Source organism: Phyllostomus discolor, chromosome 15 (assembly GCF_004126475.2).
Source record: "Phyllostomus discolor isolate MPI-MPIP mPhyDis1 chromosome 15, mPhyDis1.pri.v3, whole genome shotgun sequence".
NCBI lineage: Eukaryota > Metazoa > Chordata > Mammalia > Chiroptera > Phyllostomidae > Phyllostomus > Phyllostomus discolor.
In genome coordinates this window covers 23,907,817-23,914,672 of record NC_040917.2, presented here as the reverse complement: position 1 = coordinate 23,914,672, position 6,856 = coordinate 23,907,817, and positions in this window count along the sequence as shown.

Genomic DNA, 6,856 nt, shown 5'->3' with positions numbered 1-6,856 from the left:
TTGGATGCTGGCATCCCGGCAGCACCCCAGGTTCGGCCCGAGGGCCCTCATGGGGAAGCAAGCCTCTTATGCCGAGTCCGGTGGATAATTCAGCTGCTCCAGTGGATTGTGAGTGAGAAGCTCAGTGCTGCAGGAGTGGCTTGCAGGGACGGTCACCCTGACCTCCGGGGCTCGGGAAGGTTTGCTGGAAGCGGCACCCTGCAGGGAGGAGCCTGAGGAGGGATGGGAGGGGCCGGGTACCTTGTGTGTAGAACGAGGGATAAGAAAGAGAAGAGGAATTTAATCCCCTAAGCTCACAGGTCTGTCTGGCCTTAGGCACAGCTGGACCCGCAACCTCATGCTCCTACCCTCATTTCCCTCCTGGACTCGCTGACCCTCGAACCCGCCAAATCAACGGGTCGCCATTGTAATCACACCTTTGCACCCACGCACAACTCCTTTATCTCCCTGCTGCATTTGTGCCCAATCCACGGCCACTGTTTTATTCCAACCCGACAACGTGTCTGCAGCTGCAGCCGTGGGGCTGGGCGAGCCAGGAGGGCAACACGCATGTCCACCTACTGGCGGCACTTGGAATTGTAACCCTGAATTGGACCTGGGCTCCTGAGGCCACCGGGCAATCCTCACACTGTCCCCTCCCTCCTCCGGCACCCACCCCCCCACCCCCGCCCCCACGGCCCCAGGCAATGGCTTTATCATCGGTCCTGCTCTCTACTTCGGTCTCCACTGACTCCTTCCTCCTCAGCTGCGATTCTCCCTTCAGCTCCCTGTGCCAGTGAAAACATTGCAAAGAACATCTCCAACAGCTTCCCGCCACGTGCCCACACCTGCCACTCCCACTCCTGGGGACAGGGTCTCCGCGCCGCCTTCCACTGTCACGGAAACCTGTTTGTACTTCCAAGACCCATCTCCCCACCTCTGCACCAGTTCCCACGGTTATTAAAAATACCTTCCCTCCTAGGGACATCATTTGAGTGACCCTGCTAACTTCCTCCTGCACTGAAAAATGGCCTTTCTGTCTACTGAAGCACGCCCATTAGCATACACGCCGTTGTTACTGCTGTTCTGTTAAAAATAAAAACACCCTCCGGGTTTCATGTCTGCTCCAGCTACTCACTCACGTCTCCACTCTCCTGCCCGTAACTCCCCTCGCAGAGACACTCGCTGCCTTCCTCCCCTGCAAAGCTCTCCTGCTTTTCCCAAACAGGATTTTACTCTCAGACTCCAGCGAAACCGCTGATGTAAAACTACCACTAACAACAGCTCCCACCATGTTACTCTCACAAGCCCAGCGTCCCAGGCACTTGATAAATATTCAGCAGCTTATGCAACAGGCACCGCGGCCTGCATGTCCCTAGTGAGACGCCTTCGCCACCGGACGGCACTGCCTCTCCGACTCACCCATAATCTCGGTAATCCGAGTCCAATGATCAGTTGTGGGTCCTCATCATCATTAACCGATCAGCAGCGTTTAAGCCATTGATTGCTTCTCTCCTTTCAAAGATCTAGTTTTCATTGGCTTGGGGACCCCACTTTTCTCTGATGTCCCTCCTGCCTCACCGATTAGAGCTCTCAAGGGACAAACCAATAAAAACACCTGCCTCCTTGTCACAAGGGCGAGACACTTAATTGTGCAGGAGGCAGACTGGTGAGCGAGTTCATGTCCCACGATGTCCGAAGAGGGGTAGGTTCACCGTGCCGGGGCGTGTGGCGCTGGCAGTGACGGACTGGTGGAACGGTGGGCATCTCACAGGCTACGCAAGACCTGGCGCTGCATGTCCTACCTCATCACCCACAGGACCTCCTCCCTTCCAGGGACTGAGCTACAGGAAGGAATGGGGACAGAGGACCGGCAAGTCCCACGGGACTGGCCCTCTTGCGGTCCTTGAGCCCCACCTTTCTGGACGGAGCAGATGTCGAAGGCTACTCGCTTCGCTCCCTCCACGGAATCACTCACGGCAGCCTCCCACCTGACTTCGCCTCTGGTGCTTCCTCGCTGTTGGTGCAACAGCCGGGAACGTGATGAAACGAGTTCTGTGGAGCGTCTCACTATGCTTATGACTGTTTATTTATTACCCACCTTCGCCATGAGTCATGCTAGCAGCAGCAGCGGCGGCGGCAGCAGCAGATTTATCTCTAACTCTACGTCCCTCCCAGCGCCGCGCATACACCGGGCGGGGAAGCCGTGGACCTGGGCGTGACCCGAAGCAGCGCTCTGGAGCTGCACAGGTGTGCGTGGGGCCACTGTACAACCCGGGGTGTGTGCGTGCACGCGCCCCCCAGTCCGGAGGGACATGCAATGCACCCCCAACTTTGCCAGTCTAATTCTGTAACTCTGTGTCCAACTGAGGCTGCCAATCGAACTGGAGGGCTCGAGATTTAATGATTCCCTTGCTGGGGGACTTTGTTGCGTCTTCCTTTCCTTGGGGAAACTTTCAGGAGCATCCAGATTGCTCTTGCCTTTCAAGGCTTAAGCTGCTGTGAAATAATAGCGACCAAATCACTTAAATGTCTAATTGCTTTCCTTTGCAGTTACATGAATGGCTTTATTACATGCACATAAATATTTGTATTTTATTCCTATTTCAGTGGATGGAAATGTAATTTATATTTTAAAAAGGGGAGTTATTTAAGCTTGATGAAGAGCACACAGTAGAAGATTAAAAAAATCATTTCCCTGATTTAAGACAGACAAAAGGATTTCCAAACGCCGGTGCCGGGGGGCATTGTGGGTAAAACCACCGTCCTGGAGAGCGAAGTTGTGCGTCTCCCGATCCCAGGTGAAGAGGCAGGAGAAGGAGGCATCTGTCCCCGGGAAAATGTTGACAGATGGCAGATCACCGATCGTTTCCTCTCATAGTGCAGCAGGAGCTCCGCTGGGCGTGCCGGCCAGAGGTTGTTAGTGCACCTGCCTTTCTCGGAGGCCGATACGGTGTGTGGCTGCGGTGGGTCAGGTTCCCGGCTGCCACCACCCAGCAGGCTGAGTATTCAGGCATGGAAGTAGATCGCTAAAGGTAACAACTCGGTGTGACGGGCCAATCACAGCCAGTCCCCGGTCCGGCGTGGAAACCAAGTTCACATCAAAGACGGCTGAAGGCCAAAGACTTTTCAGTGACACCCTTGAAGAGCCTTTGTACTAAATACTCATACACACATCATGTGTGTGCATGTGTGTATACATGTCACACACCACACACACACACACACACACACACACACACACCCACGTAGTTGCACACAGCTACGTGTGAGTCTCGTTTGGGCTCAGGAGCTCAGGGGCATGCTCTGTAGGCGATGTGTGTTGTGCGGTTATCAAGCCTTTGACTCTAAGACCTAACGCCGCCCCTTGGGGTGCTGGGACTGGAACTCTGTCACCTCCATTTCTGCTCTCCTTCTGGACGATGAGCCCACCAGGACATGCTGCCAGTAGGAGGTGGGACATGGGAAGTGGGGACTCACTCTCCCCACCCCACTTGCGCCGACTCCCGGCTCCTGTGGGAACGGTCCCCGCCACCCTCCCCCACAGCAGCCATGGCAGCGTCTCCCTGGACAGCGTCCCTACGACATTTCTTCTCTCTTTTTCCTGAGTCTGGTTGCTCTAATCACAGTAGTGCTGAGAGTGGGCCTCCTTGCCTTGTCCCTGACCTTGGAGAAAAAGGTCTCAGTCACTCCCCATGGCGTGGGATGTGAGCTGCAGGTTTTCTGTACGTGGCTGCTGTTATATGGAGGGTGTTCCCTTCTCTGGCGAGTCTGTTGAACGTTTTTCTCATCAAAGATGGTTGAATTTGGTCAAGTGCTTTTTCTGCATCAATTGAGGTGATAATGTGGCTTTTGCTCTTGATTTTGTTAATGTGGTATATTCCACTGATTGACTTTTTCACCTTGAACCAGCCTTGCATTCTAGGTATGCATCTCACCTGGGTACGATACATGACCCTTTTACTGTGCTGTTGGGCTCAGTCTGCCCATGTCTGGTTCACAACTAAAGTGGTTCTGGCATGGAGCTGCTGAGGACCACCCCCACTCACCACTCACATAAATATTATTTCCTTATAAGGGTAATTATGTTCAATAAAAAGTCCAAAGAAGGTAGTATTGACTCCTATCAAAAATACTTCTAATAAACAAAAAGATATTAAACATTTCCATGGGGCTTTGTGCCTGAAGCACCGAGAGATGTGATTGGACTGGGTCTCACTGAGATGCGTGTGTTCAGGACGATGGAGGGGCTACAAGGTGCGTGGTGACTTGAGGATTTTACCTAACTTGAATGTGCCTGATTGGAGCTTCCTGTCCATTTCCACATATTCGTTACTATTAACAAAAACTTCTGGGGTGGCATTTCCACACTAGATGCCACCCACTCAGCACGTGCTTTTGCAATGTATTATCATCCTAGGTCACACGCTTTCTCTCCAGCGCGGTTCTCTCTTTGTTCCATGGGAGTCATGTCACTCGTGTTGCTCTCGTAAGTTCAAACTTGAGCAGAATAACAATGAGCAAGAATTCAAATTACTTTTTAACATCCCCCCCAAAGTTAACATTTCCCCTGATTTGATTCAGTGTTCTCTTTTCCTCTCTCTCTCTGTGTATACACGCGCATGTGCTTTCATCTGTAATATTTAAGAGCGCATTGCAGACTCAATGTCTGACCTCTAACTAATTTCACATGCATTTCCTAAAAGCAAAGAAGTCTGTTATATTGCTTTAGTCCAATTCTCAAAATCCAAAAAGCAATATGGATGCAATATTAAGACTTAGCCTATAGACATTCACCTTGTGTAACTGCCCCATTAATTTCTTCAGAAAGAGAAAAATTCTGATTCCGGGTGCAGTTCAAATCAGGAGAGCATATAACTGTAACTCTCTTCACTCTCCTTTTCTCCAGGTCATGTCTATAGTCTCTCTGTCTTTCATAACTTTTTTAAAAAAGATTGTATTTATTTTTTTAGAGAGGGAAGGGAGGGAGAAAGAGAGAGAGAGAAACATCAATGTGCAGTTGCTGGGGGTCATGGCCTGCAACCCAGGCATGTGCCCTGACTGAGAATCGAACCTGCGACACTTTGGTTCACAGCCCGCGCTCAATCCACTGAGCTACGCCAGCCAGGGCTACATAACTTTTTTTTAATCCTTACCACACTGTTGCCTATAAATACATTGGCCATGGACATGGCACAGAATGTGACTTAGCTAAATGTGATCTTATTTATTGTTTTATTATTGTTTTATTATCGACAGGAATGGCACTAAAATTTAGGAGAAGGAGCATCAGTTGTAGATGTTGGGAGTCTAGATGTCCTCATACCCGTGCTGACTTGGAAATCACTCCAAGACTTCGGAGATGTTAATTCTTGCCTCCCGGTAGCAGTCTTCACAATTATTTAATTCTTTTCAATAATAAAATACAATAACATCATTTCCCTGCTCTCAGGAGAGCTGTAAGGATAAAATTAAGCTAGTATATAATATCGATGTTAATTAAAATCACTACAGAAACACGGGGTTACTTTATGAATGGATGGGCCACCAGGGAAGAAGCCACACTGATAAATCTGAGGGAGACGTGACCCCATTCAGTTCATTTCTCAGTAAGTGGAGGCAGGCGTCGCACTGAAAAATGACCATCGGCCTGCCAGAAAAATACGGGGCCCTTCTTTGGGAGAAACAGACTAGTAAAATGTTGGAACTGTGGCACTGGCTCACTTTATAACATTTCAGTTACGAAGGGCCCCTGCTTGGATGGCCAACGGTGAGCTGGTGCCCGGGGCTTTGGAGCTGGCTGGTTTCTGCACACTCAGAACGCTTCGTGGGTGGGACAGCAGCGAGCCAGCTCCGTGGTGACTTCCACCTGCCTCTCCCACGTCCTCGGTGGCCACGTTTGCGGAGCGTCCCAAAGGTTTTATTCTTCTCTTTCCAGTCCAGGCTACCGCTTGTTCCTTTTCTGAGAGGACAGTATGTCTCTCACTTGAAAATGGGGGCGCTTGTTGCTCTATTTACAGTTGATCTTTTTCTGAAAAGAATTATGAATCTCTCAAAGACCACACGTATCCTCCCAGTCCCTTTTCTGACTAAATCTGTGCCCACCCCCTTGGTCTGCTTAAACTCCGCAGCCTCTGCTCATCACGAGTCTCTCACACACAACACGGGCCATCGGTCGTCGGGTCTTTTCTGCTCAGACCCCAAGTCCTTTCGGTCTGTTCCCTGTTTTCTGTTTTGTCTCCCCGGCCACAGCGGAAGGTCTCACATCTCTTGAAATCATGTGTAATGCCCCCTCGACTGGTCTCCCTGCCTTCTTTGAGTTCTCCTTTGAAGCCACACAAATTATTCTAAAGCACAATTCAAATTGTTTTATGATCTATGCCCTTTTCTGAACCTTCACTAAATACCAAATCAGGTTTATTCCCAGACAGGCAGTTGGTGAAGCATCTGAAACATGGGCCCTAAAACTCTCTTTTCTGTGCTGGGCGAGTCTTTGAAACTCAGAACAGCCCACTTCCTTTGTTTGTGCCGGCACGCCCCTGGGCTAACACACAGAATGAGAGGGGTTAGTGCAGGTTTAGCCTGGGTCACTGTGACAACATGAGTCAAGTTACTTAAAACACCTAGAACACTCCTGATGCATTGGTGGTATTCAAATTAATGTGTTCTCCCCTCTGCCCCATAATATCCACATGATTGTCCATTTTCAAAATTCCCAGCGCTCTTCTGCACACATGGCTCTTTCCATAGGATGTTCACTGGTTATTATGTTCTTCCCCCGTTTTTTTCACCTGCAAAAATCTTAACTTTCCTTCTAGGGTCATCTCACACTCTAGCTGTTGCTTGCATTAGTTTTCAACTTCTTCCCCTGAGCGTG